This window comes from Mya arenaria, chromosome 5 (genome assembly GCF_026914265.1).
Source record: "Mya arenaria isolate MELC-2E11 chromosome 5, ASM2691426v1".
Lineage (NCBI taxonomy): Eukaryota > Metazoa > Mollusca > Bivalvia > Myida > Myidae > Mya > Mya arenaria.
The window spans coordinates 37842331-37856162 of record NC_069126.1 but is presented as its reverse complement, the minus strand read 5'-3'; positions in this window follow the sequence as shown (position 1 = coordinate 37856162).

Below are 13832 nucleotides of genomic sequence, written 5' to 3'. Positions count from 1 at the left end.
GAAGAGAGTGCGCTAGCCACTGTGCTTACCGGACAACCCAAAAATTGCAGGTTTTCATATTTATGTCCCAAAAAGATGTTTTATGCGTTTTTAGAAAGCGTTAGTCATAAAACATTACTTTTCGAACGGAAACATGAAAAACGGCGATCTGATCTTTTGTCAGAAGTCTTATATCACTGGTCATCAGATATTTAAGCAAAATATTTCCAATTCCAAAAAATAAACAAAGTTGTCAAAACGGTCGATCTGTGAGAGTGCAGCTTTAACCTTGAAACATCGAAAAACTGTTCATTTCACTGAATCCATCTGAAATCAAAAACAAACAAAAAATATACTGCAATAACTATATCAGTCATGTTTATTATGTGTAGGTAAACAGTAGATAATACCCTTTGAGGATACACAAATTACATATCTATTTGGGTCACCAGGCCAATTGTATGATCAATTACAATATAGACGTTGCGTACGTTGTTGGCGTACATCGGGAATTTGTTAGTTTTTTACAACTCAATGCTTCATGAAATTTGTAATAGAAATACGATTGTTTATATTTTTATATGACAAGAAAGGCAAAACTGTCGCCCAAATAGTAAATGGGATTGCATGTAGGTTTATTAATTAGTATAAATTTAATTCGACATATAACAATAGAAATCATCACAAAAACGTCAAGTAAGATGTAACATAATTTACCAATGCGCATTGTTTAACGGCTTGGTAAATTAATAAAATTATTTTTTTCTGCCAAAAAAGAAGACTCGGTGACGTGACGTCAACTATATATGCCGTAGTTTTAATCATATGCAGTTAAAGACTTTCGGTAGAAAACGGCAAGCAAAAGACCTATCAAGTTACGATTATATCCGAACATTGCAATATAATTCACTCATAACGTATTTGTTTAGAATTAAATTAAAATGAATAATGTATAAATACTTTCATCTCCACTATTAAGATGAAGTTCGAAACTGGAGCAGAAAAAATAGCATACTATCGAAAAACACCTCTCAAGTTATCTATGTAACGTTAAAACGGTTAACAATGACGATAACGTCGGTTACGCCAACATCGTACGCAACGTCATTTTTTTAACATTTATGCATCGATCACCAAAATAGCTTGGCCTAATTTTCTCGAAAAATCTTATAATGCTAAAGTAACTAATTTTATTATGGTATATTCTGTGTAATATTGAAATTCTTAGTATTGCCATCTTAAGTGGTTTTGAGTTTCAATTACAATAATATTTATACATCGATCACCAAAATGGCTTGGCCACAATTTCTTGAAAAATCTTAAGTCCCTTAATACAGAATAACGCTAAGGTCGCTATTTTGTAATGGTATATTAGTGTAATATTGACTTTCCTTAGTGGTTTTAGAGTTTCAAATTATATTATCTTAATAATAATCATAATAAACCTATTTTGATTTAGTAAAATCAAGATTAAGTAGCATACATGTGTTTGCTCAACGACCTAAGCTACTTGAGTTTAAGCTTAATAACTTTCGAGAAATTGGAAACTATTGCTCAGCTGTGTTAAATCTTATAAATACCTATCATGTGTTTCCGGTACGGATCTCAAAATCCGACCCAAGGCGCGTGCATAAGCCGATAACGAGGCTTGCCGAGCTACCGGCAACGCAGCGTGCCTGGGGATCAGGTGTTTGGAACCGGACCGCAATAACACGATATATATTTTTTCTTGCATATCTAAAATTATCAATTCGTTGAAAAATTGAAGTTTAAAACGCACTTTTGTACATTTCACCAAAAAGCTCGTGCGACGTTGTTTACTGACGTCATAAAGCGCAGTAATCTTAAATCACTATTGACGTCAAATTATTCCACTAAAAATCGCGTTATTATAATTATTTATTTTAATTGAAAGTCTTGCATATTTATATTTGATTGCACTTTATTAAGTTGACATAATACACTTTTCATAAACGCTACAATAAATAAGAAGAGGCGCGTTGTTGCGCGTGACTCATCTTACATGGGGGTGTAGGACTAATAATATCGATCTTTCATGTGTTCCCATTCCGGATAGAATAATCCGACTCGAGAGCACCTGCGTTACCAGGTAACTTGGCTTGTATTTTTGCATTCGGAGCTCCTCGGCCATTTTTATCGAAAACATTCACGGATGTATGCTAGTACATCAGTTGAAGTAGTTTGTAATTTTTTGAATTATATCATTAATAAAATATACTGTTTAAGCTTGTATATATTGATCTAAGTTTAAATTGATAGACAGTGAAGTGAATTATTGCAAACATAATTTAGATTCCCAAGAGTTAAGTCATAAAGTTTAACTGCTAAATAAAGTTACTATGCAATCTACTTGCAGCGGACTTAAACGTACCACTTTTTGACTTTGCAAATCGTTCAAATACATCCGAGGTTGTTTTCGATAAAAATGACCGAGGAGCTCCGAATGGCACTTTTGTACAGTTCACCAAAAAGCGCGTGCGATAATGTCTACTGATGTCATGACGCGCAGTATTTTTTTTTACGTCACACGTCAAGAAGTTTCTTCAGTATCACGTCTTTTAAGGGTGTTTTCTAAGATATATTTTTGTAAAATTAATGTTTATGGAACTCGTGTTATAAAATCTCATAATGATGGTGACATAAGAAATATAACGTCACAGCGCGTCACTCATATTGCATGGGGATGCCAGATGGAATTTTCAAGCACGGCTGAATTCCCCGAAAATCCTTTTCTAGCACACCGGATAGGCATTTCCGGTGATTTCCGGTGCTGGAAAATTCCATCTGGCACCCCCTATGCCAGATGAGTCACGCGCTGTGACGTAATACTTTTTATTTATTTTATTATACACTTTATGTAACCATACTTATGCGATTTCAATAGATAAGTTTCCATAAACATTCACTTGACAAAAATATATTTTCAAGACAAACCAAAATAACCCTTAAAAGACGTGATATTGTAGGAACTTATTGGCGTATGCAGTATATACAAATTACTAAGCGTCATGACGTCAGTAAACATCATCATATTTTGGTAAAATGAATAAAAGTGCGCTATATATGTATTTTCTTCACAAAACAATGTGATTTAAGGTATGCTAGAAAAAATATCTATCATGTGTGTCCGTTCCGGATTGAAAACTCCGACCCTCTGGCACGCTGCGTTGCCGGTAACTCGGCAAGCCTCGTTACCTGGCAACGCAGGTGCCCTCGGGTCGGATTTTTCTATCCGGATCGGAAACACATGACATATATTATCAATCCGGTGTTCTAGAAGTTTTTTTTCCAGCACTGGTCACATGACCGGAAACACACGTCCGGTATGCAAGAAAGGTTAATCCGACAACAACTAACGCGTTTAATATTTAAAACAAGTTTTTTGTAAAAAGGGCAGCCGGCCATAAGGCTCAAACAAATGTTTGATTATGATTAAATCTTGTCCAAAATCAGGTAAGGTATGTAGGTGTATTATAATCATTATTGTTATTATTATTATTATTATTATTATCATTATTATTATTATTATTATTATTATTATTATTATTATTATTATTATTATTATTATTATTATTATACTTGTAATATGTGAAACGTTTTTGTCATCATTGGGAAATGACATTAGAGTTCACTTCTGTATAAAGCTGCACTCTCACAGATTGAACGTTTTGACAACTTATTTTTATTTTTTGTCTTGGAACGAACTTGCCAATTTATGCGAACATGCATGGAAACCAGTTATATAAGACTGCAGACAAAAAAATCAGATCGTTGATTTTCATATTTAAGTTCAAAAATTGATGTATTATGCAGTTTTCTTAAACCGTTAGAAATGCTTTTAGCCATAACACATTATTTTTTCGATCTGACATTTTGTCAGCAGCTGTGTGTGTGTATATATATATATATGGCTTGCAGATATTTACACAAAAATTGGTTTATTGTGCCCAGACAAAAACTGAAACCATTGTCAAAAAGGTAAATCAGTGAGAGTGCAGCTTTAAAGGTTTTTAAACTACATTCTAAATCACAAACAAAAATAATACAAAAATTCATTATTTGTTTAAACTAACGGGCTATAAAAACTGTATGGTCGGCGCGTACTTCGTATAGGTAGGGTCGGGTAACCGGAACCGGAAGTACTTTTTATGCCGAATGGTTTTATCGTTTTTGACCGCTGATAGAAGAGGAAAAACGTTTATTTCCCGTACATGTATATACAAACGATGTGTTTGAAATGGTTGTCGATATGACAGTTTTGAGATACATTTCGTAGTATCTTTGGCGCATATTGATTCATGCGAAGAACTTTTGAATACAGAGGAATAAATAATCAATAGATCGAATATATAATGAAGTTTTTGCAGATAATATCTGTGGTGATCATTAAGATGGATGGCGACGATAAGGCCTAAAACATTGCTTATTTCTGGTAGCCTGATCCGACCTTAAGAAAGCCGACAACCATAGTATATATAAAAAATGAAACAAAAAAAACAAAAAAAAAAAAAACCGGTCTTCCTACTGTAAAAACAATAAAAAAAATCAAACAGTAACTGTCATTAATATTTGACAGAATAAAGCTCCATAACAACAGCAATACAATAGTGACATTTGCAAAAAGTATCGCTATTTGCAAGAAAATATCTTGAAATAAAGTATATTTGAAGAATAAGAAAACAAAACCCTACCTGCCATAGCTAGTAAGTTTGTGGGTGTAACTCTTAACAAACATATTTGTTTGGGTCTAAGCCGCTTAACACTATCGTTGTTGATGTTATCGATATTCAGTGAATATGGTACACAAAATTGAAGTAAACTCATATATCTGAAGAGCGCTTCAAATAATAATAGACCTCTCCAATTAATGATAGCATCAGTTAAATAAGATTGCTCTCCATATCATTTGGAGAGCTCTTCCAAGTATATATAGACCTCTCAGATCAACAATTCCGACAAATGAAAATGTCGCAAATAAACTGAATTGAAGAGCTCTCAAAATCCTTAGAGACCTCTCTAACTATGTAGAAGACACCTTCAAATCACTTATATATACATATACAATCGAACCCTGTTGGCTCGAATTCGCTTAACTCGAATACATCATTGGCTCGAACTTGATAGAAAGGACCGATTTCTTTATAATGAATGTCAGCACTTCGCTTCGCTTAAATGTTGCCAGGCTCGAGGTATTTCCGCCTGTCCATGTGAATTCGAGCTAACGGGGTCCAAGTCTATATATTTTTTTTTCATTTCAATAAATATAAAGCAGTAATACATTACACCCAAAATGCCCAATTTTGGACTACAATTTGATAAAAAATATGTGGTGAGTTAATCCCAACACCCCTGCCGACATATAAATTTCTGATCAGAAAGAGGGCGCAAGTCTAAAGAGGGGTGCAAGTCTTAAGAGGGGCGCAAGTCAAAAGAGGGGCGCAAGTTTTAAGAGGGGCGCAAGTCTAAAGAGGGGCGCAAGTCTTAAGAGGGGTGCATGTCTAAAGAGGGGTGCAAGGCAAATGAGGGGCGCAAGTCTAAAGGGGGGTGCAAGTCTTAAGTTAGGTGCAATTCTAAAGAGGGGCACAAGTCTAAAGAGGGGCGCGAGTCTCTTAACAAGGGAACACGTCTTAAGAGAGGCGCAAGTCTAAAGAGGGGTGCAAGTCTTAAGAGGGGCGCAAGTCTAAAGAGGGGTGCAAGGCAAATGAGGGGCGCAAGTCTAAAGGGGGGTGAAAGTCTTAAGTTAGGTGCAATTCTAAAGAGGGGCGCAAGTCTAAAGAGGGGCGCGAGTCTCTTAACAAGGGAACACGTCTTAAGAGAGGCGCAAGTCTAAAGAGGGGCGCAAGTCTAAAGAGGAATGCAAGTCTAAGAATGCAAGTCTAAAGAGGGGCGCAAGTCAAAAGAGGGACGCAAGTCAAAAGAGGGGCGCAATTTTTAAAAGGGGCTTAAGTTTGAAGAGGGGCGCAAGTCTAAAGAGGGATGCAAGTCTAAAGAGGGATGCAAGTTTAAAGAGGGATGCAAGTCTAAAAAGGGGCGCAAGTCTAAAGAGGGGCGTAAGTCAAAAGAGGGGCGCAATTTTTAAGAAGGGCGCAAGTCTAAAGAGGGATGCAAGTCTAAAGCTTACGCCCCAATGTTACGCCACCACTAACGTCAAGTCCTTGGTGTCGACATCGACCCTATGACAGATATTTCTGTTTTCTTCCTGTTGAATGGCGCCATTTCATCACTATCTTAAGTCATTTTCCTAAGTTAAGTAGTTCACTGCAATATTTCAATTCTACTGATTTAATTGAATAAATATACCTTTATGTTGAAAACAGTTTTGTCTTAATTTAACTATGATTTCTTTTTAGGAAATCAGCTTAAAGCTGCACTCTCAAAGATTATCCGTTTTGACAACAGTTTTTTTTTTCTTTTTTGTCTCAGAATCAGCCGATTTTGGCATCAGTTATATATGCTCTTTATTTCCTCTGATCGAGATACATATATTAATTAACATATAAATATATAAATGCATATGTTAACAAAATAAACGAAAAGAAATATGTCATGATAAGTACATGTAAAGATATACTAATGATCCGATCAGATATACATTTGCAAGCAGAAAGACAACACAATATGACAAAATGTGCATTTGTAAAGAATATGTTTAGGCCACAACAAATTGATCATTTGTTCGTCGGATTTGCCGCACCTAAAATTCGAAAAAACGAAAAAAAAGAACTTTTTTTTTGCGCCCGCACATACTATTTGGCCGCGCATATTTATATTTTTTGTTGACTTCTAAATTTCCTCTATTTTCTGAAATTCTTATACTTAGAATTTAAACCTGCAATGTCGACCTCGCCTTTTTGAAGGTAATTCCGTGCTTTACATTCTTCGCGAGCAAACTTTCCTCGTGTCAGGACAAAATAAGGTCCGGGTAACCGCAAAATAGCCGATATTTGTTGACAGTCTTTTTTGTCGGGAATATTTTGCAGGACGCACCGTTGTTATTCATTTCCGGTATTAAGTTTCAGGTTACTTTCAGCGTCGATGCTATTGTCTATCTCAGATTATTATACGACCTCTTATTGGGCATCACAATTATTAATATACTGTAAAGTAATGTAAAGTAGCTCGACTACCGTAAATTGGTCGTTTTAGGTGAAACAACATGGCGGCGACCATGCAAAAAAGTTTACTGGAGGCTCTGGTAGTCATTCTAGAGGCTCTGGATGCGATTCGAACACATGAAATTGAAACGACAACTCGTTTTGTGTCATGGTCTTCGCCTAAAGGATTTGGAAATCTTGGTAATGTTTTAATATTGCTCTAACTCCTAGTTTATAGACGAAAGTCAACAAAGGAGACACATTTTTGGTGTCTATCTTGAAAACAAATTATGAAAATTTTGTAGTTGAAGCATAAAAAAGTGGTCTCATTTGTCATATTATCTATCATGATCAACGCAGTTCCTCTTGTCTATCGTAAATTATTATTCTTGAAATGTTGAACTTTAGCTGTTTATCCAGATTTTTTTTCTTATTATCTATCGTAAAAATATGTCGTTTTTTTAAATTTATGATAGACAATAAGAATTATTTATATTTTTCTTATTTGTCTTATAATTACATGAAAACACTAAACTAAACTATCATAAAATACTGGGATTAATCTTATCAATAAAAAAAAATAGAAATGAACATTACTGTTCATTTAACTTTAACCATTGTTTATCTACCATCACATGGCTTCAAGATAAGTTTAATGAATTTTATTATAATATGGTAATAAGTGATACTGGTTATGAAATTTTATCTTAAAAGCAGGGGAGAGTTCAGGATTAGATGTTAGAGAGGGCATACCTAAGGGGCGTACTCCGTTCCCCAAGAGAGGACGTACCTAAGGGGCGTACCCCTCCCCCCTAAGGGTCCGCTAGACGTAAGCAATTTGTGAAGAAATCAGAAAGACATACAAGTGAACATAACACATCGGTGGCCTTCAAGTAGTGGTGATATTGACTTCATGGCATATCTTGCACATGTTCAAGGATTGCGTTCTGCTACAAGACTGGAGAAAATAACTTTTTTCTCAGTTTTATGGCATGTATGCTTTTTTTGTTTTCAACAAATATCACACGGATGATGGATACATTTTCACCATTATTGGAAATTGTTGGAAGACGAGGAAACTGTTGTTTATATACGGATGAAGAAATATCAAGTGGACATAATTAAAGGAAATTGCGCTGTTTGAATTTGTTGTTTTTATGAGTTCACGTCGCCTGCACATGATGGCATTTGAAAGGTGTAGCTTATTAATTTCCACTCCTTTGAGATGGAATGCAAACTTTGACGACTTTAGTGATGGGGCATGTGCCGGGTGTGCTATCCCTCCTCCCACGGAAGCGTTTGTGTTAACTGTTGGTCATTGCAATTGCTCATTGATCTGTGATAGACTGCAGACTGTGAGCAGAAATTAATGATTGGTAATTGAAGACAATTCTATTTCTTTCTCACTTACACTTGTTTGATCAATGTACTTTTCTTTATATTATCAAAGAACATATTTGATGCAAAAATTAAAATATATCAATTGATTTTGTTAATATGTACCTTCAAATGTCCATAAAAGAAATGGTATATGATAGGGTTATTTTTGTATGACATACATAAATTTCAATTAAAATATTTCTTTGATAGACACTAACAACTTCGTATTAAAAGGTACATATTATTGAGATGCGGACAACAGTTTCATAATCATGATACTTTTAAGCCTAAAATCTGTTTGCTCAATAGCTTATTCGTCAAGCTAAATAATCTGTGATAGACAACAGTTTCAACGTATTTATAAACGTTGCATTAAAATAATTCATGATAGACTCCTAAAAAAGTATGGAATATACTATAATATAGTAATATTGCCATTCCTTTTATAACATAAAAGTAAAAAAAAAAATATCACGACAAAGATGAACGATATTAATAATTCTGATGGCCTCAAGCAGGTCCGATCATAATTAAGGATAGACAACTGGGCCGACCTACTTTCAGTATTTGTAATGTAAAATACAGGTTTTAAGTGAAAATCAGTGTCATAGTCAATGGATTATAGTCTTCAGTAAACAACAAGAGTTTCACAGCGTCGAAGGCAATAATTATTTATGTGTGTTCTAAGTAATTTATTGTTTTGTACTCAAAATTTAGTGTTAAATAATAACTAAATCGGATTTTGAGTGCAAAACTTATATTAAAATACACGAACACACGACTTACGGTACAACCATTGAACATGTTTTCGTGAGTTATTTTTTTTTAATTCTTATATGTCTCAGTTTTCATATAATCATAATTGTTTAAAACAGATAAAAATAGTAGGACCTGTAAATGTTTTAGAAACATTCTGTATTTATGCACCAGTCAATTGTAACCACGCCACCCCCCAACCCCCTCCCCTCTAGTCCAAGGATAGCCGGGTAAATGAACCGTGTTTTAACCTTCCAGGTGGCCCCGCAGTTCCGGGTGAATGCGGTGGATTTGCCCGGCGGGGTTGGCTAGACCGAAAGTCCCCGCTATTCCCCAGACCTGGAGGGGGGGGGGGGGCTGGTGGTTACAATTGACTAGTGCATAACACATACAGTTTGAAAATAACATCAGTTAAATCAGAAAATAAAACCTTTTATAAGTAAAATGACTGTTTTAATTTTCTCAATTCTTTGTGCTTATCCAATTTTTTCTTTGACCGAGTTGTAGTAAAGTGGCCTGTTTCTTACGGTCATTGAAGCTATGGGGCCATCATGTTATTCTTATTAAGGCACGGACCTATACAGCATAGGTTCTTGGTCAAGGCGAGGTCTTGAAAGGGAAACACCACCTGCTTTAAAATAATAACCGGTGCCACATTTGCAGAATTGTTTGATCCTGCTTCAAGTATATTGTCCCGCAATTCAATCCACAGTGTTTCTTTTTTTAGAAATGTTCTCTGTGTTATTTACTTTTTCAATCTTCTGCAATGTCAATGTCAAATAGACCTGACCCAATATTTGGAAATGCTCAAATGATGAATTACTCTTACTAGTCTAAAATGCTTTTTGTGATAGTAAGTTACGGAATGAATACAATAGTTTTCTTTTTGGTCCTCGAATAATTGCACGTTACTATGAGGAATGTTGTCTTTACAATATATCCACGTTTAAATTTAAGTTAATAGTAAAGCACTGGATCTCATTGCCATTTGTTAAATATTGAGACAGATTTTCATGTGATACAATCAAAACCTTTTCATTTATAACTGAGAACCTTTGTTTGTAATTTAAAAGCATTTCTTGACATAATTGTATGATAAATTTGGTAAGAAATAAACTTTTTTATTTATTTTTTTTTATTTTTCGCTCTTCGCTCGCCTCTGATTTGCCTTAAATGTAAAAAAAAAAAATTTTTTTTTTTCGCTCGCTCGCTCCTACTTTTTTTTGGCAAAATCCGTAGAACAAATGATCAATTTGTTGTGGCCTTATATCAAAAAAGAGAGAAAAATGCATATGCGAACAAGCATAAATGTTACATTATCACGATAAACTGTTGTGCAAGCAAGAGTCATCATCGAAATCTTGCTAACTTATGTTTACATGCTAATTGAAATTGAAATGTATTTTCAAGATAGTTAAGCATTTGTAGACAAAGTGAATTGCTATTCTCAAAAAATGTTTGTGTACCTTCTTATCTATGAAAGCTAAATGTTTTTTCCAATCAAATATTGCAACTTTGCCTCCTCATTTCCAAACGAAATCAACGAACATATGTCGTGAGGAAAGTTTTCTGAAAGCGTATTTTTAAAATTATTTTTAATATCAGACGATAAATTGCATGAAAATAGAACATGCTTTACGGCATTATTTATAATAACGCCACACGCGTGACATAACATAACTGACTTATTTTCGTATATGCTAGGTTCAATCCAAAGTTTACTAACTTCAAGAGCATGTCGCCTTGATTGAAAATCGTTTGCACAAGTCCATATAATGGCCGGTTCGATTCTTGTATATAGGAGCATGAAGCGACAAAAAGTTGCGTCACTTTGAACTCTTAGTTTCCAGTCGTCTAATTCCGTATTATACACTAACATTTTGCATTAACGTTTCCACATTGACTTTTTAGGAAACATTCCTGTTTGTATATATCTAATAATAAAATCAGATAACTTGTATTTTGACAAAATTCTTATAATGTCAGGAACAAATCCTTTTTGAATACACTTATCAGTTCTGCAAGAAAATAAGGCTAGTCTTTTATTGAAGATCTGTTTTGTAAGCACCGATGTCGGCATATTGCACAGCCGTTCGAGGAACATAAGCTTCTTTAAATTTATTTCGCTTTCTATACGTTTCCAGCCTAACATCGCTAAACAGATATCGATTCGTGTTCGAATGGGAAATCGTTGAATGGTTTTTGCTGCCATTCGTATAAAACGTTCTAATTGCATGCAGTTTGATTTTGTTAGATTGTTCCAGAGTTCTGTTCCGAAAAGAAGTTTTGGTATACAATTTTTTGACACTAACGATGCTGATGTAAGGGGATTGATGTGAAACGTTCCGATGTTGATCGATAGTAAGGAATAGAACGATGATTCTGCTTTCTTGCACGCTACCGATATTTTATCATTGCCTGTCATTTTGTCGTTTAGTTGTATACCTACATGTCTTATTTTATCTGTGCGTTCAATTTTGTTTGGCCCTAGATAGAAATTAATGTTCGTTTTATTTTTGGCAGTGTCACCGAAAACCATTACAAAACTTTTTGTCGAGTTTATTATGTATCTATAATTACATATATAATCGTATGTAATGTTCAGTAGATTTTGAAGACCATTTGGTGAAATTGCAGCTAACGCGATGTCATCAGCCAACGTAGTGTTACTTGTTATTACGTTTATAACATTTAAACCTTGTCCACTTCGCTCCAGTGAATCTAAGAGTCCATTTATGAACAGATTATATATCCAAGTTGAAATAATTCCCCCTTGGCGTATACCTTGCAACACGGGAAAGAACTCGGAGGTTAAACCGTTTGCAATAATACAACTATACATATTACTGTGCGTGTCAACTTTAAGCGACCAAATTTTGCCTTGAATTCCAAGTCCTGCAATCTTGTAAAATATTGCATCCAACCATACAGTGTCAAAGGCCATTTTTGTGTCGAGCATAGCGACGTATACTTTGTTGTGGAGCTCAATATTGTGATAGATGGATTCTTGCAAATTAAAATACGCAGTTATTGCTCCTGTATTCTTTTGGTATGCGTTTTGCTGTCGGTTTGGAAATTCAATGTTGGTTTCTTTTACCCATTTTGCAATTATGTCATGTAAGACTGTTTCAAATAGTTTATATATATTTGGTAATAACGTTATAGGTCTATGGTTTTCGGGGTCACTTCTTGGTTTACCAATATCTTTGTAGGCAGGAATAATTAATCCCTTTTTACACATTTTTGGAATTTTGCCTGAGATTATTATTGTATTGAATAACGTTGCCAGGGCCTTATGCAATGCATCGCCTCCATATATTAAGTGTTCATTAAAAATAGCATCGTATGATGAGGCCTTCCCCCTTTTCAACGTTTTAATATACGTTTTAATTGTTTCGCTAGTGATAGTTGGATTTATTTCTGGAATGCTATTTGCGGTACTGTTTTTTTTATTTTTAGTTGTTTAACTTTTTCCTCTACAAGCTTTTTAAAATCGTTATCAAAGTGTTCACATTGAAGAGGTGAGTACACATCGCGAAAATAGTTTGTAAATACCTTTAAAATATCGCCTGATTCTCTAACAGGGGTGTTTTTGTAGAATAGATGGGTACAGGCAGATGGTCTTTTGTTTTTCCTAGATTTAATTAAGCTCCAAAACAATCTGCTATCGCATTCAGCTGCTTCGATAAGCTGACTATTGAAGTGCTTTTCAACGTTTTCAATTCAGTCATATAAGATAACTCGCAATAAATCAGATCTCAATTAATTGGAAAACTTTTCATTTTTCTTAAAGCATTAGTAACGCTTTTAGCCATAAAACATATCATTTCGAAAGTAAATATTAAAAACTGCGAACTGATTTTTTATCTTATAAAAAGTCTTATATCACCGGTGTTTATCCTATTTCCGGTGTCCGTTCCCCCACCGTGTCACCGGTGTTTAGACATTTACGCAAAATTTGGCTCATTCAAGGATTATAAATATAAAGGTTGTCAAAACGATCAGTCTGTGAGGGAGCGCCTTTAAGTTAAGGAATGACTTAATATATCTTATGAACACAGTCCAAGGTGTCAACATATCATAATAATATGAACTAAGGCGCTGCCTCTACGGGCTTGAAGTGCTATTGCCGGACACTTTAAGTTTACTTAATGACTAAGTGAAACATACTCGGAGTAAAAGGGAAACGTTTTTGTTGTGTATATGTTAATAAAACATTTTAAATAACAAGCAGTTCTGTTGCTATTAGCAATTTATTTAGTGTGTACGCAACAATCTTCAATAATAGTGTATACATTGTATATAATGCATTACTTTATATTTTATATGAAGTTTAGAGTTATTCTACTTAATTAACTTAAGTAAAACTACTAAAAACGCATTTGAGGAATATGTTACAAACAGAAAATAAATAAAAACAAGAGCTGTCACAGAGACAGCGCGCTCGACTATTCCGCCGCTGTTCGGTGTATGGACTGAAAAGTTTTGGAGAAACATGCATTGATCACTGTTATATTATATTTCAATGCAATATATGATGTGCTGAGATATTTACATAAATTGAATTGGAAAATATTTGAGGTGGTACGCAAACTTTAACAT